Source organism: Grampus griseus (genome assembly GCF_964374135.1).
Source record: "Grampus griseus genome assembly, chromosome: 6".
Lineage (NCBI taxonomy): Eukaryota > Metazoa > Chordata > Mammalia > Artiodactyla > Delphinidae > Grampus > Grampus griseus.
This window is the reverse complement of record NC_139000.1, coordinates 41,357,294-41,382,584: the sequence shown is the minus strand read 5'-3', so window position 1 is coordinate 41,382,584 and position 25,291 is coordinate 41,357,294.

Here is a 25,291-nt window from a genome sequence, read left to right as displayed (position 1 = left end):
GAGGAGGTGGGAGATGGTAGAGCTGAAGGACCATCAGCAATAGGAGACGGAGGGCAAGCTGCAATTTCACTCACACCTGACGTTGATGGCACAGGTTCTGGCTCCTTGCTGGATTCAATTCTATCTTCCCTCTTGAAAAAACGATCCAGTGATGTCTGGGTAGTAGCTCTTTCTTTCTCGTCATAGAGGACATGGTAGCACTGGATTGCGTTCTGAATGGCTGCTGCAACATTTGTGTACCGTTCTACATTCGGGTCCTGTGCTTCAAAAACTAGCAGTGCCTCCTCAAATAAAGAGAACCACCTTGCCATTTCCTGCTTCCGGAATCTCTTCGGTTCTTCAGTTACCTCTTCTTCCTGTTGTCTCTCTTTGTCCTTTCTCTGGGCCTCCAGTTCCATCAGGTCTTCATTAGTAAGCTCCACGTTCACGTCTTTGAAAGTTCACAACTTGAAGGTTTGTATGTAGGGGACTTACTGTAGTCAAATCTAGTAGACTTGGGAGAGAAAGAGGAAATTTAGGAAGGTTTAGCTAGGGATATGATTCTTAAGCTGAATCTTGAAGGATAAATGGGAATTCATCAGGAAGAAAAGAAATAAAGGGCATTTCACCAAGTGGAGGGAACAGTGTATACAAATTCTGAGAGCAACACAGTGGAGGTGTCCTTGGTAACAGCAGGCATTTTTGAGTGTTTGTAGTATAGAGAATAAGAGTTTGGAGGGAAGAGGTGAAGGGGACTAGCTAAAGATGAATCTGGTGAGAAAATCTGGGATCAGATCATGGGAGTCTTTTATACCAGGGAGTTTAAATTCTATTTGAAGGCTCTAAGGGAGTGGGTGGGCATCAAAGTGTTATAGGCAGGGGAATAACTTGCTCAGATTTATGTTTCAGAAAGATCACACTCGTGGCAGTGTGGAGGAAGGATTTGAGGGAGGGCAAGATTCCTGACAGGAAGGGAAGGAGGAGTTTCTGACATGCACTGACACTGGGACTGTATTTTTGAGGTTGAGTTCATTTTAGAGAGCCTGAAATACATAGATTGTTTATGTGACTGTGGTTCTTTTGCACTGAGCTGGGTTGAAGGTCAATAAAAGGTAGCTCTTCATTCAGGCTACTTTTGTACTCAGGGTGCAGAGTATGTTGTTTTCTCTTGGTGTGTCTGGTACTTTTCAGCATTTTCATTCATGCATTCATTCATTCATCTAATATGTGTTAAATACCTGGCAGGTGACAGCTATGTTCTTGGTCATGGAGATACAGCTGATACACAAGTAAGTTCTCAAGGAGGGGAGGGGAAGAATAGAGAGACAATAGACAAGAAAACACATAAAAGGTAATTCCAGTTGCTTTTAAGTGCTGAGAAGTGACTAAAACAGAGTAACATGATTGGCAGTGACTTGGGTGAAGGTAGGCTTGTCTGGTGGCATGGTCAGAGAAGCCTCTCTGAGGAGTGGATGTTTTATTTGAGACCTGAATGGTGAGAAAGAGGCAGTCATCTTTAGATTAGAGACAGGATCTCCAAAGCAGAATGAACCACAGGCTCAAAGAACATCAGGAATTATTTTGTCATGTTCAAGGAAACTTTTATGGCAGTGTGGCACAAATACAGTTAGTGAGGGGGAGGGTTGTACTACACGAGGTCAGAAAGGGTGGAAACTGACAAACATAATACAGTCTTACAGTGCTTGGTATGAGGTTGGGGTTTCATCTCATTTGTATTGTAAGGAAATAACTCTGGTTGCTTCTAGTGGGAGGTGCACTGGAGTGAGACCAAAAAAGGAGCAGGGAGACCAAATGAAGGTTATTGCAGATGTCCAGATGAAAACAAATGTGACTGCTACTGCTACTGTGGTGGTGGCAATGGCAATGGAGAAAAGTTGGTGTTTTCTGGAGGTCAAGCCAAGAGAACTTGCTGTTGGATTGGATATGGGGGCAGTGAGGGAAAAGAGAAACCAAGAACGAGGCCTGCCTTTTGTGCTTCGCTAAATGTGCTGTTTTGGGGGATATGAAAGGCTGAGATAGGAAAATAATTGGATGGGAAAATTAGAGTTCTGTTTTATCCATGTTAGTTTTGAGATGCTTGTTAAGCTTTGAAGTGAAGATGTCAAGGACGTGGTTGGGTACGTGAATCTGAAACTCGGTTGTGAGGTCAAAGCCGGCGATATTGGTATTAAATTCATGATGGTATGAGTAGCTGTTCACAAGATGTCCACTTGGTCAAATGATGATGGTCTCTACTAGCTCACTTTACCAGCATGATGCCTGACATTTGGTAGACTCTGAATAACTGTTTGCTTATTGCTCTGAACAATACTAGAACGCTCCCGAGGACTAAAGACAAGCATGTGAGTTCCAAGCATTTTGGCTGCTTCCTGCCAATAAAGTATCTTTGTCTCTAGGGTAAAATTCTGGGAGGGCATATAGATAAGAAGTAAGAAGAATCTTCTCCATTTGTGTTTGGTGATCATGCCCTCTTGGACAACTAGAGAGAAGTTTAGAAGAGTGTCACTCCCATCTTCATCCCTCCCCCTCCCCCCAGCTCTGTGTTTAGAACTCACTGGCTTCTAAAGAAAATTCAAGCACTGAGTTTGTCAATGCTTTCAAGGTGTTTCACATTCTGAAATTTTAAGCCATATAAGAATTGCTCTTCTTTATAACAAAATATTCTCAGTATTCCTACCTAAATCTACATCATAATGGGAGATAGTATCATGGAACTGCAGTGAACTTGGGCTTGTAACTAAATGTCAGTGTTCTTTTCCTTCTATCTTGTCTTAGAAATTTTGATTTCTGTCTTAATCAAGTAATATCTATAGTTTTAAATATCATTTAGTAATTATTTAGTAATGCAAATTTTAGTTTCCAATCTCGGAAATAAAATCACAAATAGTTTAAATAAGGCATGAGAAATTAATACTTCCCTTTCCTTTTTTAAAATACTAACTCAAGCCATCTATTAATTCCTTGATAGATTCTGGGAGCCAACTTTTACTCATTTTTCTTATTGTTGGCACTCTCTAAAGACAGACTAATCATATACTCCTTAGTTCTCTTTCTCCTTTTATTTTCAAATCTTTATTCCCTTGCGTGGATGCTTTTGAAATCCAAGTATTTGAAGAGCTTCATAAGATTTGGAAGGAATAAGAGTCTGGTCATGACTATATGGCTGGTCCCAAGAGAAGGTGAAAAACACTGTTTTCAGTTGCCTTAATTTTATTTCTATTCTGGAATCTTTTCTCATGGCTCTGCAGACAAAATTCCAGCTGAAGTTTGCACTCAAGGCAACATTATATAGACTCTCACTGACTGGGCTGAGAAACATTTTTAAAAAATGCATTTTGTTCATTACTCAGGAAACTAAGGCATCTTTTCAAATTATCTAATTATGAACGTTAAGATAAAAATTACTGATTCTGTGAAATTTTATAATAACAATCTAGGTTCCATTTAAAATTACTGTCACAGATACATTAGACAAAAATGTTTAGCCATTTGTTTATATGTTAATTACATCTGTTTCACTATGTGTAACACGCAGCTTTTACATCATGTATAATGCATTTTAATCTATTCAGTGTGTTGCAATTGAGTTATCTCTATGGATTTCATAATTTATGTTATAAAAAAGCCTTATAAGAAGATGACTTCTTTGTTCCTACTCATCTTTAAAACTGATTTATGGCTTTCAAATAGTAGCCTCAGAAATTAAAATTTTAATATCATTTTAATATATTCTCTAAACACTGCTTCAACATTAAATCTTGCTTTTAACCCTTGTATTGTCCTATTTTCCATCATACTTTATCAGTGTTTGGTAGTAACCAGCATGTGCATCCAATACCCCCTTACTCTCTCTTCATAGTGATCTTATATTAAGGTTAGAAGTACTTTGAATTTCATTTCATAAGTGGAAAAGTTGAGGCTGAAGAGAGCTCCCATCTGTATCCGAATAGTTCTGTCACATGCTCTCATCCTTATAGACAGTGACATTTTCAACATCACCTGCCTCAGAAGTGACAGACAGAATCAAAACAAACTGGTTGAGTTTGCAAGCATGTGTATGCAACCCCAAATCGCTGGAAATGAGCATTCATCCAAAATGAACATCTGAAGTGAGTGAGAAATTACCTAAAGAGACATGGCCCCATGGAGGTAGAGCTGAGGATGTTACTTGAATTTGAATTTAAGCTGTGATTTCCTTCACGAATGCATTAGTCTTTTCTTGTGCCAACCAAGATTTCCGTACGTCTCCTGTTGTTTTCTGTTCATTTCTAGAGTGTGGCCTTCATAAAGAGGGCATGGCTAAAAATGTCTTTAAATACAGAATACAGGGAAGACAATGGGCAGAAAAGTTGGTTTCAATAATATGACTCAGAGTATGACAGATTTTATGACTTCTAAGCATTGGGAAAATTTTTTTTATCATTGTTCTCAGCCTTCACTACTCTCCTCAAATTAAGAAGCCAAGAACAGTCACACAACAAAGGGACTCATAATAGTGAGAATGGGCAGTAGACATGCTCTCCCCTCCCCCCAGATCAGGAGCGGCATCTCCATAGCAATGTTTTGCAAGTGTACCCATAAATTTCTAGCAGGTGCACAATTCTGTGTGGTGTTACAGAAACTTGGGTGGCTGCAATGGTAGAAATGTAGTTGTCTTTATTATTATTTTTTTTTAGATTTTCTTGGCTGTGCCATATAGCATGCGGGATCTTAGTTCCCCAACCAGGGATTGAACCCGCGCCCCCTGAAGTGGAAGTGCAGAGTCTAAACCACTGGACCGCAAGGGAAGTCCCAGAAATGTAACTGTCTTGAAAGGCTTTGAGAAATTGCAGAATGCAAGAGGTTTTTTGCCACTACTATTCAAAGCTTTGATTTAGGAAAATGACATTACAGATCAGATTGCTTAGAGGAGGACAGGTAGACAGGTGTATCTCACCTGCCAATTGTAGTTAGGATTTTGATACTTAGAGGGACCATATCTTGTAAATAACCCCTCATTATTATAAGGTCTTGCCAAGGTGTGTTTCTTTCTGGTGATGACATGTGTCATACTGGCTCTAGGAAAAAGTGTGAAGCAGGTGATACTTGTTATTGAAGACCCAGCCATTTATTAAGAAGCCTCTTTTCCTTCTGCTTCCAGTTCGCTTTCCAAACCTGTTCTCAACAAAGGGATTGTACCCTCATGGCAGCTTAAAGTGTAAAAATCTGACAACAGCTAAAACTCTTAGCCTTCTTAAGATATTTGCATTTTATCAGAAATTGAAATCTTGAACCAAGGGAATGAAATGCCAGAGATGCAATTTTTGAGCAATTAATAAGCTAATGAGAAATTTTTTGAGGAGCAAGAGGACTTTGTTGTTCCCTTAAAATTATGTCACAGTAAACAATAAAACAGACAAATAAAACAATTCATGAGCACTTATTTTATGTAAAATTTATATTTATTTTTTTCAATAATTTTTATTTCAACATTAGTTCCACTTCCAGAAATGGTATCTATGTTAGCCTCAGAAGTTTAAAGATACAGTTTTTGTGTTATAAATTTGTGTTTTTCTTTTCAGTTTACTTGAAATCTGTTATATTTGTGTTTCCTCTAAATCCTGACTGTGGAAGTGAGTGCAGTTGCCTTTACATGTTGTATTATTTGAATTATCTTTGTAATTCTAGCGTCAGGACTGGAAGATCATTGGGTAACCTTAAACCTAGGTCTAATGCTGTCACTGATTTAATGTCTTTGTTTTTGGAAATTATTAACCTTGTTGTGCCTCAGTTGCATCCTTTACAAAACAGTTTATTTTGTGAGGGTATCCCAAATAGGAGATATCCATGAGGGAACCTTGAGGGGGAAGAAACCGACTGTGGTTACAAGGGTTCATCTATGAGCTAGGGCCAAGTAGAGGTGAGGCACTGGTGGCTGTGAGCAATGGTAAAGTAGAGAGAGACTTTGGACTCTGATCGGCATAAGTTTAAAGTATAGTCCTCCCACTCATTAGCTATGAGAATTTGGACAAGATGTTTATCCTCTCTGAAGAGTAGTATTTTTGGCATATCATGATTCCCAATTTATACATTATGTTATTTTACCTATTTATATAATATGTATGCCAATCAGAGTCCAAAGTCTCTCTGTGTTTTACCATTGCTTAAGCAAGCAAAACATCAAGTTCAGTATCTAAGATGATGCAGAAATGAAATAGGAAAGAGAGGTGGAACTTGAGAGTTCAGATTGTCAGCCTGGATTAAGGATAATTTTTTGTTGCCTTAGAACTGTGACTATAGTTCAAGGTTTATTGAATTAAAACCCAAATATACTATGAGTAAAGCAGCAATGATAATACCTGCCATATAGGACTACATAAAGCACCTGACATGGTGGCTAATTTCAGACATACCTTATAGGCCTCCCTCAGTTCCCTCAGATCTTCAGTACCATGGCCGGGGACACTGCTTGTGTCTACACTGTTCAGCTGACTGGGGCCGAGGAGTTGTCACTGAGCAGCCAGATGGAACAGCTACATGCTCCGTGTTTCTGACTTCTTTTGTCACTTTTGGACTTGGATGATACCACACAACAGAGGGCATGGGCAGTGAGCTGATGCCATCCAGAAGTATGGGGTAGGCTACTCCTATAGCACAGGTTTTGACCATTGGACATCAGGGGATGGGGGAGAGTATAGAAGATAAATGCCTCTTCTCCGACCCTTTCCCCCTATAGTCTGCTCCTTGTCTGAGTTTCCCCATATATCGTATCTGAAGAAGTCCCATAGGGCTGACCTGAGCTCACTGGCAGAGCAGGCTGTGTTGTTCATGGCTTATTATGTTACCACAAGCAGCATGATAATGCATCACCTTGCCTCTCTTTCTATTTTTCTCTATCTTTTAAAACTTCCCCCCTCATTTTCCATACCCTAGAGTTGCACCTCTCAAAAGCATCAGTGCTCAATTCTTGTTTCAGATTCTTTTGTCTAGGGAAGCCAGGCTAAGATATTGCTTAGCACATAGAAGTTGCTCATTAAATACCAATTTTAATTTTTTTCCTTCTCTGTTAATATTTTTATTTGACCTTGCCCAGTTCCAGGATAAACTTGAAGTTTAGTGTCTTAATTACCTCCATCCCCTGTCTTTTCTTCCTGAGATATTCTATCTCAGTACTGATTTCTCATGTTTCTCATTTGATCCTGAGAAACAATCAATCCCTTTGTCTGATGATTGGTTTCTAGGACTCTTGACTTGGTCTAAATCCAGACTGATAGAATGCTCCCGTGAAGGCTCTTAACTCAAAATTGTCCATGCACAGGAAGTTTATGGTTCATTTTTACTTGTATGTGATTTACTTTCTTCTGGGCATTTCTAGAATAGCCACCTGGGTTTGAGAACAGCATATAAATCAATATGCAAACTTTAGTAAAACTTCTTATGGTTTGTCAATGATATATTCATTGTTCGAGAAAACAGTAGAATTTTGAGTCATGCAAACTCTAGGTTATTTTTGTGGAAGAAAGTGTCAGTATGAGGAATGAGAGGATTTCTGTAGACCATAATTCCATTTCCTATGGTCAGAGATTTATAGCAACCCCTTTTAGTAGATCCTGTGTCTCGTTGTCAGTAGAAAAATGTAGATTTTGGATTTCCAACGTCAGGCTCCATCTTGAAAGTCATAGTTACTTCCAATTCCAGACCTGGCAGGTGACTAAAGTTGTTTTTCCACTCTGTTAGATCTGTGAAGATTGGGGTAGTTAGCACAGGCTTCATGGAGAAGTTAAAGCTTGAATTTCACGGTAAATATTGGTAGATTTTATATAAACCCATGTTTCTGGGTTTTCTTAAAACATACACATTTCTGTTCCTTCATCTCAACTAATCAAAATTCTAATGGTTAAAGATACATTTCTAGTATCACCTTCTCCATGATACCTTTCCTCATCATCTTGTCTGGAAGTGGTCTCAACCTCATTTGATTTTCCACATGCTTTATTTATGTCTGCTTACATACAGTGTTTTTGGCAAACTTGTTTTTGTACTTGAACAACTGTGAGCATTGTGAGAGCAGGGGAGAAATCTCATGCATCTTTGTATCACTCCTTAGCACAGTGTTTAGTGTATGAGATGCTTAAAAATGCTTGTCGCATTGAAGTTTTTCTGTCCTTCATCTTATATATCTTGAATATTTACCGTGTGCCAAGAACTATGCTAAGCATTATGTAATTCAAATCAATTCTCCCTCTTTGGGCCTAGAAAAGATCAATAAAAGAAAAATTTCTAAATTATAGTCCTTAAAGGAGAACAATATTCATAACTTGGAATTTCACAAAGAATGCTTCAATTATAGATCAGTGATTGGTTTGAAGAGTTTTTTGTGGTTCTTTTAACCTCTGTGCCAGAAACACTTCTGCCCCAAGTCAGTTTTCTCCACTTCTCACCTTTGAGCCTTTCTTTGCTGCTGTCCTTGGAGGTTTCTCTGACTTCAGACCTTCCCAACTTTCTTTAATTTTCCAAGCGACTTAGATTTTATCTCCATAAGTGCTATAATTTGTGTGAATTTCAGATGGGTATGGATATCCGCTCTATTTCCCATTTTGTTTTTTGTGGAGGGAAAATTTGTTTTGAGAATGAGTATATGTTTTACAACAATTAGTTGAGAGGTAAAAAGCTGCATTTCAAATTCAGTCCGAAATGTCACCTATTATTTAGATCAGTGTGGCCCAATAAAAATTTCTGCAGTGGTGAAAATGTTTTATAGCTGCACTGTTCAGTATAGTTGCCACTAGCCACTTGTGACTAATTGAGCACTTGCCTTACAGCTTGTGTGACTGAGGAACAGAGTTTTTATTTAATTTTAATTAATTCAAATTTAAATAGCTATATGTGGTTAATGGCTGCTCTACTGGACAGTGCAGATACAGACCAATGGCAGATATTATCTCACATATTTCTCTAAATAAAATGCCCTTGGATAAATTCTTCTGGGAAACACTACCTGTATTATATTATTTCCCTTTTGGAGATTCACAATGCACATAACATTGTAAAGGCTGTAAGAAGTCTCACTGCAAAAACAAAACAATCTGTTGATATTGCTTTAACCCAGGAATTTCTGATTTCATTTGACCATGGAATTTGCACTTCCCCTCCCTCACCCGTAATGTCTGTGACCAACTTGTGACCTCATTCTGTAGAACCCTCTCAGAAAAAGTCTCCTTCAGACCATCTTTCCCATCCAAAGCCTATGCTGCATCTTTAGCCAGATGTATTTCCTCCTCTATTTTAGTGGAAGCATAAGGATGACTTAAGGAGAGACTTCTCTAAGCTTTGTAAAATCTGTTCCTAGGATATGGGGCATGACGTTTGCCCCACAGGCATGAAGCTGTGGAGACTCCGAAATCACCTTTTACAGAGGGGTGGTGTGTTTTCTAGCTGTAGCTGTGGCTGAGCCTGGATCACATTTGGTCTGTGGAACTGAGATATGTCCTCAGTTAGACCTAAGCCACAGGTAGGTCTCCGTTTTCAGGGCTGATTAGAAACAATCCCTTATCCCCCACTGGAGTCACCATTGTCATGTGTCTACCCCCTAACAATAATATGGGAAGGAATATGATAATATTCAGTTGTCTTTTTCCCTTCCTCTTAATAGACCAGCTAGTGATGCTTCAGATGAAATTGGTCTGAAGGCTGAGAGCAGATCCATTATTGGGAGCATTTGCTTTAAATTATGAAATTCAGGAAGGCTTGTGGCAGAGAGGCGGCCAGTTCTGCCGCAAAAGGCACGCACTTGTCTGTTTCTTGCATTCTGTTAAATATTTCTTATTTCCTCAGAATACACCACAAGGACCATTTGACTGTCCCCTCTGGCTTCTGCATCTTGCTTCCAGCCTGAACAGACAGGTAATAACCATTCAGCAGGGCCATTACCTCTTCTAAAGACTATTATCAAAATGGTCATTATACATAATGGAGATTATTACAGGCAGCCTGAGAGATTTTTTAGATACATCTCTCAAGTAATAGGTGGCCTTTTTTAGCCGTATATATCTGTGGGGATAATACCAGGGCACAGAATACATGATAAATGGTGATTTTTTTTTAGCAAAAAATCTGTCAGCTTTTAATGCATTAATTGGATTACAAATTTAAATTGTATTTATGCAGAAACTTAAATTTTAACTCTTGACAAATACACAGCATGGCAAGAACATTCCAAGAACAGGAGTTGAACTATATAGAATGCATTGTTCATGTATATACTATGCAATCACATATGCAAGGATACCAACATTAATGAATTCTTTGAGAACAAACTCTTTTATAATGAAGTAACTGGTCTGTAGTCAGCCAATCAATAAGTATTTATAGAACTTGGGCTGCATGCCAGGCGCTGGAAATATGGCAATTAGAAAACGCAGAGGGAAGCTTAGCAGCTTAGAGTCTAGTGGCCTGTAAACGAACAAAGTCAAATGTTAACATTTTCTACCTCTAAGACAATAAGACCTCCTTGTATAGTTTCCATTTTTCCCCAATTATCTCATGGTAAATAGGTGCTGTCCTAGGTAAAATGTGAATTCTGCTATGAGATACACAGTTGGTTGCCAACTAGGCAGCTTTTCTCCCTTAAAGCCATAACTCCATTATTGTTTGGTTGGTAAGATATCATTCCCAGGGAATAAATCATTACCAGGCTAAGCCAGTCAAATGTAATAGGATGTTAATATGGGATTCTTGGCATCTCAGTGCTGAGTAAAGACCCAAGAACAAAAGTAATAGATGGCTAACGATGTATCACTCCAAAGCGGGGTGAGGGTTACCGCTAAGTCGCTACAGCCCAATTTGCAAAGGAGGTATCAAAAGGTTTGTAAACTCTCACCCAACATTTCTTTTTGAGCAAAAAAGGATTGAGATTAAAGTGAAAAGAGAGAGAGAGTACTTTTTGGAAAAACTTTTGGAGGATCTGTGGCATTTTGTTTACTCATGGTGGGGGGAACTTGCCCCTCACCTTACATCAAGGGAGAGGGACTTGAAGGGAGCACAGATATCTTGTTATTGGTACCCCTGAGGTTGAAAGAGCAGAAGGGACTGGGACTTGACCCTTGTCTGAGAAATTGAAAGGCCAAGGACTTGCCTAGCAAGCTACTTTGACAGCCAAGCAGGGAAAGATGGCATGGTGGCAGTGTGTGGCACTAGCGGATTTTCTGGTGCCAGTGATGCATGAGTGTTTTGCCTGAGCTAGATGGAATCATTCAGGAGAAGGGGCTGAACTGCTCTGGAATGAACATATAGGGGCTTTGCCCAAGAGGGCCACCTGGAAAGGCACTGGAACCCTAAGAGAGAGTCTCTGTAGAGAAAACCCTGAAAACCAGGTGATGAGGGGCAGTTTTTATGGCCAGATGGAGGAGACATTGCATTCGCGGTGCCTCAAAGATGTCAGTATTAGGCATTTCCTTTGCACACGTTTTATTCAGCTCTTCTGTGTCTTTTTAGTTGAAAGCTTCCTATTTGATACATTTGCTAAAATAATTTCCTGTTCCCAGTCTTCTCTCTCTGGGCCTTCCTTCTCTGAGAGGTTAATCTCTACTTGGATGTCCTGTACAGTCAAGTCTCTGCACTCCTCAAACCCCCATTAAAGAGGGAAGAATCTGCAGTTGGTCATTATTTTGCCCATATGTTACTTTTTAAATGTCTACCCCCACCAATCTTTCTGGTGATAATAAACAGATTTACCAGATTTTCCTTCTGTTAAGCTGTGAGCAACCACCCTTAATCACTTTCAGTCAGTAGAGTTGACCCTACCCACAATTCTAAGGGTAGGCACATGTCTCAAAACTTGACGATTGGTGTATTCAACATTTTAACACAATGATTAGTTTGGAGATGTGATGTGAGCTCGTCTGAGGGATTTTGCTGGGATTTGGAAGAGGCACCTTCTTTTTGCCAAGATTGCTAAGCAGGTAGGTTGTAAATGAGAAGTTACTGGTGGTTTCCATGCTCCTTGTAAGCTTACCTCAGTAGAAACAGAGCCAAGAGATAAGCCAGAGAGATTTGTAGTGACACCGTTTGAGCATCTGTATCCAAACATGTCCGAAATTATACTTATTCTACTTATGAGAATGAATAAATGCCTCCCCACCTCAAACCATTTTGTATTGGATTTTGCCATTTGTTTCAACTAAACCTAACCAATAGATATTTATACTATGGTTAAGTTCCTCTAACAGGAGCTAAAAAATTTTTCCCCACCCTACTTTTTTAACTAGGGAAAGTTTCAAACATACAGAAAAGGAAAAGAGTAGCAAAATGGATTTTAATATATTCACCTAGATTTCAGCAATTAGCTCTTTCCTGTACCACTGGAAAGTATATATCAGACATCATGACACAATATCCTAAATATTTCTACATATATATCCTAACAATAAAGAATTCTGCTACATAAACACAATGACATCATCACACATAAGAAAATTAAAAATAATTCAACACATTCTAATATTCAGTCCATATTTAAACTTCTCCACTTTTCCCAAGTATACCTTTTATAGATTTTTTTTTTTTTTTTTTTTTTTTTACAAAATGAGGTCCTGGGCTTCCCTGGTGGCGCAGTGGTTGGGAGTCCGCCTGCTGATGCAGGGGACATGGGTTTGTGCCCCGGTCCGGGAAGATCCCACATGCCGCGGAGCGGCTGGGCCTGTGAGCCACGGCTGCTGAGCCTGCGCGTCCGGAGCCTGTGCTCCGCAACGGGAGAGACCACAGCAGTGAGAGGCCCACGTACCGCAAAAAAAAAAAAAAAAAAAAGAGGTCCCAATCAAGTTTCATACATTGACTTGATTATTAAATCTCTTTTGTCTAGAACCGTTTCCCATTAAAAAAAAAGACGTGGACTTTTGAAGAGTCCAGGCCAGTAGTAGTAAGGTTGCCCCTTATTCTGAATTTGCCTGATTTTAAAAAATATGATCTCATTTAACTGGTTCCTCTGACTTGTGAAATTCTAGTGTATTGAAGTTATGTCTAGTGGCTTGATTTTATTCAGGTTATTTTATTCAGTAATTTTTTTTTTTTTTTGCAAGGATACTTCATAGGGATGTTATAGGTGACGCTGTAGTACAGTGAGAGACACATAAGGTCAGGTTGCTTAATATTAGTGATGCTAAGCTTGACCATTTGCTTGAGATGATGATTGCCAGGTCTCTTATTATATAGGTACTATTTTCCCTTTATTCTTAGTAAGTAATCTGTGTGGTAGTGAGGTGATACTTTAGCACCTTGAAATTCTAAAGTACTTCCACATTTGTTGGCCTTCTTCTGTAGCGTTTTCTTTTCTCCTTCCCTCCCTTCCTTTCTTTTCCCTTTCACCCATTTTAGAGTAGGTGTGATGTTAATAAATTTGCTTAGTTTTTTGTTTTTCTTAGAATGTCCTTATTTTTACCTCACGTGTGAAGGATATTTTCAATGTTTTTAAATTTCAAGGTTGGCAGTTCTTTTCTTTCAGAACTTTAAAGATGCCACCATTTCATTATCTTCTGGCTTGTATTATTTCTGTTGAGAAGTCAGCTGTCAGTCTTATTGTTGCTGCTTAGAAGGTAAAGGGTCTTTTATCTTTGACTGCTTTTAAGATCCTTTTTTTTTTGGTTCTTTATTTTTAAATTGTTTTAGTATGATATTCATAGATCTAGTTCTAGTTGTATTATAAGGCATGGCAGGAATTGTGGATGTCTCAACCTGGATTTGTTGAAATCCCACCATGCCACTCTTCCTTTTGACTCATCTTGCTATCAGTTTCTATATTCCTGGCACTCTCTGACTGAAAATAACAAAAGCTCATCAAATATCTTAAATAAAAGATGGAAACTATTTTAAAGATCATCTTGTAATACAGGTTGCATCTGGTCCTCAGGAACAAACTGGAATCGGAAATGTGAATGCTAGTTAAGACTGTCTTATCTTTCCATGCATCTACCACTTTTCCTTCTTGTTTTCAAATTTTCTCTTTTTTATTTTACTAAAAACTTGCAACTACCCAATATATATAGCAAAAAATAATTTCTTACGGCTCCTAAGTTTATATCTTGTTCATTTAAGAAAACAGCCAAACCATGTTGATTATATTGTATGCTTAATTCCAATTTCCCTGCGAAGAAATTCATTGTCCTAGAGGGATAAAGGACCCAACTCAGGTACAAACTGTCTCAACCCGGGCCAGCCAGGCAATGTTACATTTTAAGGCCATGCCTTCTGAGATGCCAATGCTGTAAGCATATTATTGAGGGGGAGAATTTGGATAGACAAGTCAGTAAGTGTTGGCTACATCTTCCCATTCTCTATGGAAGGTAGTCCCTATATTGCTTTACTTTTAGAAGATGAGATTTCCAGAATATAAAAATCTCCTGTATGTAGGCTAGCTAGAAGTTGTCTTAAATACTACCAAATTGTAGAACTTTGGATACTTTTTTGCCATACTGTAGAATCCTAGAATCTAGAGAAATATTCTTTTGGAAAACCAACCTTAATCTGCATTTCCGCATACACAAACATTTGCCCTACGCTACATGTTTCTTTTTCAGCATTTTGTTTTTTAAATTATGCCATGCTGTTCCCTAGCCTCAAGATTCCTGAGTGTATATTTGTTGAGTACTGTCCCATTTGACGGTATTTTATGTAACAGTAAATAATACCTTTATACCATTTTCCTGCTACCTGATATTGCAAAAGGTAACCCTCTGGTTCTTTCATTGTTTTGCTTTTGGTTAGCAGAATTACTGACAAAAAAGCATATCACAGAAATGAATCCTCTTCATTAAGAAAAGAATGATTCTACATAGATTTGGTATCTCAGAGCAATTTATTTGGCATCATTTATATAAAAACTAAGTATATGCTTAAAATGCAACAATTTCTTAGATGGTATTAAAGCTGAAAGTTTTTTTTCCTTTTTAAAAATTAATTTTATTCAAGTATAGTTGATTTACAATGTTGTGTTAATTCCTGCTGTATGGCACAGTGATTCAGTTACACACATATACACATTCTTTTCCATTATGGTTTATCACAGGATATTGAATAAAGTTCCCTGAGCTAGACAGGACCTTGTTGTTTATCCATTCTATAGATAATAGTTTCCATCTGCTAATCCTAAACTCCCATTCGATCCCTTCCCCACCCCTCCTCCCCCTTGGCAACCACAGATCTGTTCTTTATGTCTGTGAGGCTGTTTCTGTTTTGTAAATAAGTTCATTTGTGTCATATTTTATATTCCACATATCAGTGATATCATATGGTATTTGTCTTTCTCTTTCTGACTTACTTCGCTTAGTATGTTAATTTCTAGGTCCATCCATGTTGCTGCAAATGGCATTGTTTTGTTCTTTTTATGGCCGAGTAGTATTCCATTGTATATATACACATATCTCCTTTATCCATTCATCTGTCAATGGACATTTAAGTTGTTTCCATGTCTTGGCTATTGCGAATAGTGCTACTATGAACATAGGGGAGCATGTATCTTTTTGAACTATAGTTTTGTCTAGATATATGCCCAGGAGTGGGATTGCTGGATCATATGGCAACTCTATTTTTAGTTTTTTGAAGAACCTCCCTATTGTTTTCCATAGTGGCTGCACCAATTTATATTCCCATCAGCAGTGTAGGAGGGTCTCCTTTTCTCCACACCCTCTCCAGCATTTGTTATTTGTAGACTTTAATAATGGCCCTTCTGACCTGTGTGAGGTGGTACCTCATTGTAGTTTTGATTTGCATTTCTCTAATAATTGAAGCTGGAATTTTTAATTTACTTCAGGATACAGAAATATAAAAATACACCTGATTTAAAAACTGTATTTCACCTTTTTTTCTTTTGTTTACTTTTTTCCCTGTATACCCTTAAACTCTTTATGTGTATCTTTTTAGAAAGTCTGACATGTAAAGAAATTTCCCTTCGCTGAAATTTAAGGGAATATGCAGTTTTGTTCCCAGATAACTTAAGTAGCCAACAATAGCAATAAACAGCATCAAATACTTCCCTTAAAGAATTTTGTATTCCTATTCCTAACACTGGGGAATTCCGTATGAAGTTATAGTTAGTTTTTGCTAAGAGAAGTACTTCGGTTTTTGAGACTAGGCTTTCGACAAACTTGTGAATTCATCACATTTCAAGAAAAATTGCATACGAAGATGTGATTGTTATAATTGGAAAAGAGGGTCATCATAGTTCAGCTTTGTCCAAGGATAGTGATATAGTCAACAACATCTGTGAGAAGCTATGTTACTGAACAGCCTGCTGATAATAACCTATTCCCTAAAGAGTCTTTTCTGGCTTATGATTTTCAGTTATAATAATGTGTGTTGGCATGTCCTAATGAACTTGGTGAGGCATGTTCAGATGGCCCAATCTTGTTGGCTTCCCAACAGCTGCTCAGAGATGCTGAGGGGCTGGCCTGGTTTTGTTTCCCAGGCTCCCTGAATACCACTCATCAAGGCCACATTCACCAAGCATTACGAATGGTGCATTGCTCATCTGATAAGGTTAGAAAACAAGATGGCTGGACCCAGTCTCCCCCTCTATGGGCTCCTGGGCTGATAGGCTTCAAGCTCACTGCAGCATAGGGCATCTGTGGTGGGTGTGGCCTCATTTCAAATAAGAGTTACTGATGTTGTTGTGACATTCTCCAGTCTGCATGGATTCTGTTTCAGTGTAACCCTTTATAAGGATTAGATTTTGTTATTTGTTAAGTACTCTGTAGCAGCGTTCAAAGATCAAAAGGAATGCGGTTGGTGTATTAGTTTCCTAGGGCTGCCATAACAAATTACCACTAATACTTGGTGGATTATTCTTTCACAGTTCTGGAGGTTAGAAGTCCAAAAATCAGGGTGTTGGCAATGTTGGTTCCTTCTGGAGGCTTTGAGAATCTGTTCCGTGTCTTTTCCTAGCTTCTGGTAGTTGCTGGCAATCCTTAGTATCCTTTGGCTTGTAGCTGCATCACTCCACTCTCTTCTTCCATCATCCCATGACCTTCTCTGTTTGTCTCTGTCCCTCTCTCTGTGTGTCTATCCAATATAACTTCATCTTAACATCGTAATTGTATCTGCAAAAATCCTGTTTCAATTAAGGTCACTTTCACATGTGCTGGGGGTTAGGATTTGAACATATCTTTTGGGGGGACGCGATTCAACCCGTTACAGTTGGTTTCTGCTCTACAGCCCTGTTTTTTTTTTTTTTTTGCGGTACGCGGGCCTCTCACTGCTGTGGCCTCTCCCACAGAGCCTCCTGTGGCACAGGCTCCGGACGCGCAGGCTCAGCGGCCATGGCTCACGGGCCTAGCCACTCCGCGGCATGTGGGATCTTCCCGGACCGGGGCAGGAACCCGTGTCCCCTGCATCGGCAGGCGGACTTTCAACCACTGCGCCACCAGAGAAGCCCTCTACAGCCCTGTTTAACTCATATGACTTCTTTCTTCCCCTGTTTCTTCACTAAAATCCCAGTTCTGCTTTCTCAAGAGATTTCTTCAGTAGAATTGATTATTGAATGGAACTTTAAAAGATGTTATCACCAGTCAACAAGAACTATCTTGGTTAATAAAAACTAATGATATCAGTTTATTCCAACACTTGCACGAGGTAGCTAGATTAAGATATTGGGGAAAAATCATCTAAGACAATCTTGACTGGGTAACCTTTGATATTTCCATTGGACAGTGTTCTCAGCTATTTGATATGTTGAAATTTGATTTAAGAAACAAGTCTTTGATCTCTACTAAAAGCAAACAACAGTGTTAAGATCTGAGGATAATTAAACAGGTAAGATACACATCTTGATTTCAACCTATTGGTGGTACAGAACCATAGGTAACTCTTTTTGAATTATTTTAAAATTGATTTATAAAATCATGACCCAGATTAACCATACTATTTTCTGAGCTAGTCCTGCTAAGAGAAAATTAGCTTGGCCTCTGTTTCAGTAGTTAAGCCTCTGAGACATCTCTGTTCTAAGCTTAGTTTGTAAGCATCCAGTGTGGATCAGAGTTTTCACTACCCCTCTTTCTTTTGCAACTTAATCTTTGTCTTTCAGCATGATATTCCCTTAGTTAGTTTCGTAATTCCTTTATTTTTAGTTGGGGCACCGGATTCTCAGTCTTGTAAGTCTTACCTTCCCATAGAAAAATGCCAGTCCAATAAAAAAAAAAAAGAGATCCCATAGAAAAATGCCAGTCCAATTAAAAAAAAAAGAGATCCCCTCTGTACCATTACATGTGTACTTGACTTTTAGCTCCTTTGCTGACACATTTATTTACTCTTTTTACTAGCACTATGGCTAGTGTCCTTAAACTTGACCAACATAGAACTGTTACTATGGAAGTGAAGTGTGTGTGTGTGTAAAGAACTGAAATTCCTTACTTTAAAATCCACATTAAAACAAAACAAAACTAAGACAAAGTGAAAACAGATTATAGATCCAGAGAACAAAGTGGGTGGTCTCCAGGGTGGAGGTAGGTGGAGGGCACAAAATAGATGAAGGAAATTAAGAAGTACAAACCTCTAGTTATAAAATAAAGTAAACCATGGGGGGATGTAATATACAGCATAAGGAATATGTTCAATAATATTGTGATAACTTTGTATGGGGACAGATGGTTCCTAGTCTTATTGTGATCATTTCATAATATGTGCAAATGTCAAATCACTCACTATGTAGTACACTTGAAACAAACATAATATTATGTTGAGAATATTATGGTCTCTCAGTTTTTGGTGATCTGAGAATATACCCCAGTTAGATGCTGTTTCTTCAGCCTGTATCCTTGAATGAGACATGTGAAGTAGCCTACTTGCTCCAGGGAGCCACTGGATCATTTATTATCACACAGATTCTGTGGGTCCGGAATCTGGGCATCAGTTAGTGGGATTCCCTGGTTCAAGATCTCTTGCAAAGTTGTATTCCAGGTGTTGGCCAGGCCTGCAGATATCTCAAGGCTCAAGTGGGGAAACATCTACTTCCAAACAGAGTTTCATGGTTGTTAGCAAGATTCAGTTCCTTAAGGGCTGTTAGATGGAGGGTCTCAGTTCCTCAGCTGGCTGTTGGCTGGTGGCCTCCCTCAGTTCCCTGCTACGTGGACCTCTTTGTTGGGCAGGTTGCAAGATGACAGCTTGCTTCATCAGAGTGAGAAAGTGCGAAAAGGCAGAGAGAGAGAGAGTGTGTGGGAGAAAGAAGGAAGTCATGGTCTTACATACCATAATCCAGAAAGTGATACCCCATTGCTTTTGCCATTCCTCCTCATTAGAAGCAAGTCCCTTGGTTTAGCTCATACATGAGGGGAAGGAATTACACAGGGACATTAATATGAGAAGGTAGAGGTCACTGAGAGCCATTTTGGAAGCTTCCTACTACACATGGTTTACAGACTTGATTAGAAGGCTGCAAACCAATTTGGACCTTTACTGGAACCACAGGAGTCAGGAGGAAGGATATTCAGATACTACCGATGACCACTAGGCATATTTTTACAGAATTCGAAAATCCTTCCTATTTCTAAGACAGATTGAATGAATGGGTTGTTCCACCTAAGAGAGATTGAATGAATGGGTTGTTCCACCTAAGATTCATGCAGGACAGATTTATGAGTAATTTCACTGAGTTTTTTTCTGAATTGGGTCATACTTATTGTTTGCTTTGGACTTCATCAGGATAACTATTGTACATAAAGAACAGTCCTAAAATATGTTTTCAATAGTGTACTAAAGTTCTTTTAATTACCTAATGCTTTCTTTTTTTAAAAGTAACTCCCAAATATTCTACTTAATGAATCAGTGGAAAAATTAGTCAAAGGGATTATTTGATAATAGATAGACTTACCAAATTGTTATCTTTCCAAGTCTTGAACATTATATTACGGACTTTCTTAGTATTTGTGACTAATCATTCACTTTGGTGGGTGGGAATCGATATTGCTGGGCCCTTTCATAACCTCCATTACTGCTGCCATGGCCACTTTGATCATGAGCCCATTGGGAGTGACAGGAGTAGCTAGTGAAAGAAGCCAGTGGTAATTCACAGAACAGATCATTCTGTCAACCCGATTATTAAAATCCTTTTCTGCTGAGGTCATCCTTTGGTAAGCATTAATATGGGACACAAATATTTTCTTACTTTGTGTCTATTTGGAGAGGTCTATCCATATACCTTGTGTGTGCTATAGTTTTCCATAGTAACTGTGACAAATTACCACAAACTTAATGGCTTAAATGGTACAAATTTATTATCTTACAGTTTTGGAGGTCCAGAGTCTGAAATGGGTCTCAGTGGGCTAACGTCAAAGTGTTAGCAGGGCTGAGTTCCTTTCTGGGGGCCCGAGAGGAGCATCCATTTCCTTGCCTTTTCCAGCTTCTAGGGGCTGCTCATATTCTTTGTACTTTTAACCCCATCTTGGCTTCTGCTTCTCGGAGGACCTGGACTCACACAGCTTATCTTCCTTACTGTCTGGTCGAATGTCCACTCCTACATGGTCTTCTCTGACAAATTTCACTACTGTAGCCCCCTTCCTGGTTGTCTGTTAGCAGTTCATTTTTTATTTCCTTTATAGCAATGATCACAGTGCTTACATACTTGTTTGTTTATTTGGTTAATTACTTATTGCCTGTTTTCTCTCCTGGAATGTAATCGTCCTTTGGGCAGGGACATGATCAGCCCCAGCACTTAGCTGCATTCCTGGCACATCGTATGTGCTTAATAGATATTGTTCAATGAATCAATGGATTCAGATTTTCTAACACGGGCTGGGAGGTGTGGAGGAGGGCAAGACTAAACTAGATACTACTGAGCAGCTAAAGGCAGTCTCTTGGGACAAGCAGGTAAGAGATATGTCCCTACCTGTTTACTGTTTGTCCACATTTCTCTGGAGCAGCTCCATTTCTGTCAACTAAGTGCAATCACCCTTCCCCAGATGTTTGTTCTGAAAAATGATGGCCAAAGTGATGTACAAAAGGGGATCAGAGAGAAAGATAAATACTGTATGATCTCTCTCATATGTGGAATCTAAAACTAAATAATTTAAAAATCAAGCTCATAGATGCAGAGAACAGATTGGTGATTAACAGAGTCGAGGGGTGGGGGATGGGAGAAATGGGTGAACTGTTTTCATTTTTTAGTTTAAATAAATTGCATTAAAAATTATATAGACTTGTAATTATTGACAAAGAAAGGTATTCCCCAGGGAATTGTTAAGAGAAATATAATGAAAGTATTTTTCATAGTATAATTACTTTTAAAAGACTGTTTTATTTATATATATAAATTCAAAACGATTTACACTAAAATATCAACAGGCGAATGAACACAGGATAATTGTTTTTTCTATTTTTTAAAGTTTTTGAAGTCTTATTATGTACATATAGTACTTTATATACCAAAAAATTAATTTTTGTCATTGCTTACATCCACTGGGGTCCATATAGAATTTAGAATTTCTGTATTTGAAACCCTGTTCTTAGAAGGTGATTAGAGAAAGTTATTATTTTCTTTTCGCACATGTTTAAGTAGTAGCTGTTTCACCCTAAGAAATATTTATTTTATTATGATTCAACACCCAAAATAAGTAAAGGAGAGGAGGTAATATGGAAAGCTTAGATTCATAACTTTATGAAACCTAAAAGCTGCACTATTCTCTTCTATCCTGAAAAAAAAAAAGCCATCAGAGACTCGAAGGCTAGCTTTGTTTTGTGTGTGTGTGTGTGTGTGTGTGTGTGTGTGTTTTAATTTATTTTATTTATTTATTTTTGGCTGCTTTGGGTCTTCGTTGCTGCGAGCAGGTTTTTCTCTAGTTGTGGCAAGCAGGGGCTACTCTTGGTTGCGCATGGGCTTCTCATTGCGGTGGCTTCTTTTGTTGTGGAGCACGGGCTCTAGGCGCGCGGGCTTCAGTAGTTGTGGCGTGAAGGCTTAGTAGTTGTGGCTCGTGGGCTCTAGAGCGCAGGCTCAGTAGTTGTGGTGCACGGGCTTAGTTGCTCCGCGGCATGTGGGATCTTCCCGGACTAGGGCTCGAACCAGTGTTCCCTGCATTGGCAGGTGGATTCTTAACCACTGCGCCACCAGGGAAGTCCTGCAAGCTTTGTTTTAATTTACCGTGGTGCTACAGTCTGTCCCAGCCCTTTTCCCTCCCTCACGATGTGGGGGAAAAGTCTGAGGGCTTCATTTCCTCCATTGACGAGGGCAGATACAGAATTAGGTTTAGGGAACAGTTTGTTGCTATGTGTTCTTCAGTGACGATTTTAGTGGTAGTGGTGTGCACCATGTTTAAAGAGTCTCTAGCAAAATTTTAACCAGAGGACTTAAAAAAAAAATTCCTTCTCACCTTAAATGGTGAAGCACAACACAACAAGAGGATTTGGCATTTTGGCCTCAGAAAATGTGGGATTTAGGGGTGAGGGTGGTGGCTAATTAGTCCTGGAATTTAATTCTCATGTCTGGTCATATTGGAAGTTATATGACAACTGGCTGAAGAATGAAAAACTACTCCTGAGTGCTCCAAAATTGTGCCAGTCTTGAGGAAAGTCGACCGAACTTAATCAGAAGTTTTCCCCATGTCGGGATCTGAGGCTACAAATCACCCCACTTTGTGGCTCTCAGATAGATGAATTTGTGTGCTGTGATTAGCCAATAATGGATCCCACTTTTGTCTTAGATTCTCCTAGTGTGATATTTTTCCCTCAGGCAGATTCTCAAAGGCAATAGCCTATCAGCTACCCATTCTTCGGGTCAAAAATTATCACTTTAATGTGGTGTGTGTGTGTGTGTGTGTGTGTGTGTGTATGTGTGCACGTGTGTGCGCACATGTGGGTACAGGTGTACACAGAAATGATTACATTTGCTCTTATTTGGTATGTCTATTTAACCCAAGCCTATAAAATTTAATAAAAAGTCAACAGAGGTCCACATATACAAATCAAGACCAAGCTATACAAAGCAGAGAACTGACAGAGAAATGCACTATTAGCCGAGAAATGCAATAGAAAAGAAACTACCCCTTTGCAAGGGGTCCAGGTTAGAATGGTAAAAATTAATAAAAGGCAGTATTACCCTGCCCTAACTATAAGGGTGGGGAAAGAAAGAAAGAAAACCTGCCAGGTATTTGTGAAAGTAAAAGTTCCCCTTTCTTTTAAGACACAATAGCTTGTGTAAGTTTGTCACATGTATCTGTTGCTCTCATCTCTTACTCTGTGCTGAAGTGCTCACCAGAGCATTCATGGGAGCAATTCTCCCTCCCACCCCTGACACCTGCCACAGAGAATGCTGCATTATTCATCAGGAGCTAATGGCAGGTGATGAGATCTTTTCACGCTACATCCCTCGCAGTAGGTGTTTATCACTCTCTTCACCCGCAGCCCTGCCATTACTGAAGGGCCAAAAGAACCCTACACACTCGTTTGAAAGGTAATGGGAAACGTGCTCAGCTTTCTGGGCTCACAAGTGCAGATGAAGGTTATCACCAGGGCAGCTGTGAAGCCCAGGGCGAGAGGAAGGTGGTCACTCTAAAGCGAACAGCTTAATTTTGGAAATCCATACAAATCATGTCAGAGCCATGATAATCCATCTTCTTTAGCTTCCAGCATTTCAGCAGTCATTGCACTGTAATAATTTCCCCCGATTCACCTGTGATCTCTATAAATAACCGGAGTGAGGGAGGAAAGGAGAGGAGGAAAGAGATGGGTCTGGCTTAGCGTCTGATGAGCATGGCAGCGAGGAATTTATCTCTGTCTAGTAAGCAAGATGTGGTCTCCTCCAAGGGTGGGCGGGGGTGTGGCCACATGCCAGAAGCTAGCAGTGGGGGCAGTTCTGCGACCCCAGCTCAGTGCTCTGGTGTCATTTGAAACCAACTTGACAAGAGAGGTAGTGGTTCCTTCCAGTGATTTATCTGAAGTCTTGTGACAAAAAAATTATGGAGCAGTGCCGTAGCAGCATGTGGGAGGAATCATAGAAGGGGGACTGTTTTATTCTCAAGTACTTAATTCCTTCCGGGAGCACGAGTTAGCAGAGATTTCTTGGCCCTACTATATATGCCACCAATAACCACCACTGATTGTAACATTTTTATTCATTTTTTTGTTTCTCGTTAAGTTTTTTTGGTTTGTGATTTTTGTCTTTTTGAGGACTTTGGGTGTGTAGTCTGGGTTACAGGGAGGTTAAGCAAAAGAATCTGGGTACAAAAAAGCCAAAGTGGTCAAGATAACCTGGCAGGGAGGCAATTGAATTTTTGTTTTCCCAGATCACTTGTGCTGACTTCACTGCTCCTCCAGGATGGGTGCTATTTCTTAATCTAGGGTGTCCTCTTGGTTTCTTCCTTTCACATCATAGGCAGTGTGGTGTAATGGAGGCCAGACGGAATAGATTTAAGGTGGGAAAGACTTAAGTTTGTCATAGATCAACTATTTAGTAGTGGTGGGAATTTATTTAAACTTTGTGAGCCTTGCTTTTATTAATAGTATAATGGGTGTAATATCAAGTCTAGGGTTACTTTGAAAGCTAAATGACAAGCATTCAATAAATGCTTAACAACTGCTAACTCCTTCCATTCTTTTGAACTTAAGGTGACTTTATCTTTTCTTTTACCTGGTCAAAGTAAATGTCTTTATAGATAGGTTGACAGATCTTTTTCCATGAACTGGGCAAGTTCAAACTCTCTAGTAAGTGTTTCATATTGGCTCTTGGTCAACGGGTTAGTGGCTAAATACACTGATATATAGCCGTATCATGGAATATTATTTAGGAGTAAGGGGCAAACAATTGATGCAACAACTTGGATGGATATCTGTGGGGATTATGTTGAGTGAAAAAAGCCAATCTGAAGAGGTAACATACTACATGATTCTGTTTATATAACATTTTTGACATGACAATATGATAGAAATAGAGAACAAATTAGTGGTCACCAGAAGTTAGGTATAAGGGAGGAGAGAGGCAGGGAGGTGAGTGTAATTATATAAAGGGTAACACGAGGGATCCTTTCGGTGGTGGAATGTTCTGTGTATTGACAGTGGTGGCGGATCCATGAACCTATATCTGTGATAAAATTGCATAGAACTAAATACACACACACACACACACACACGCAGGAGTGCAACTAAAACTGAATATTGGTAAATTGTATCAGTGTTAATAGTTTGGTTGTGATATTGTACTATAGTTTTGTAGTATGTTACCATTGAGGGAAACTGGGTAAAGGAGGTGGGAAATCTGTTGTTTCCTACAACTGCATGTGAGTCTGCAGATATCTCAAAAAAGTTTGGGGCTTCCCTGGTGGCGCAGTGGTTAAGAATCTGCCTG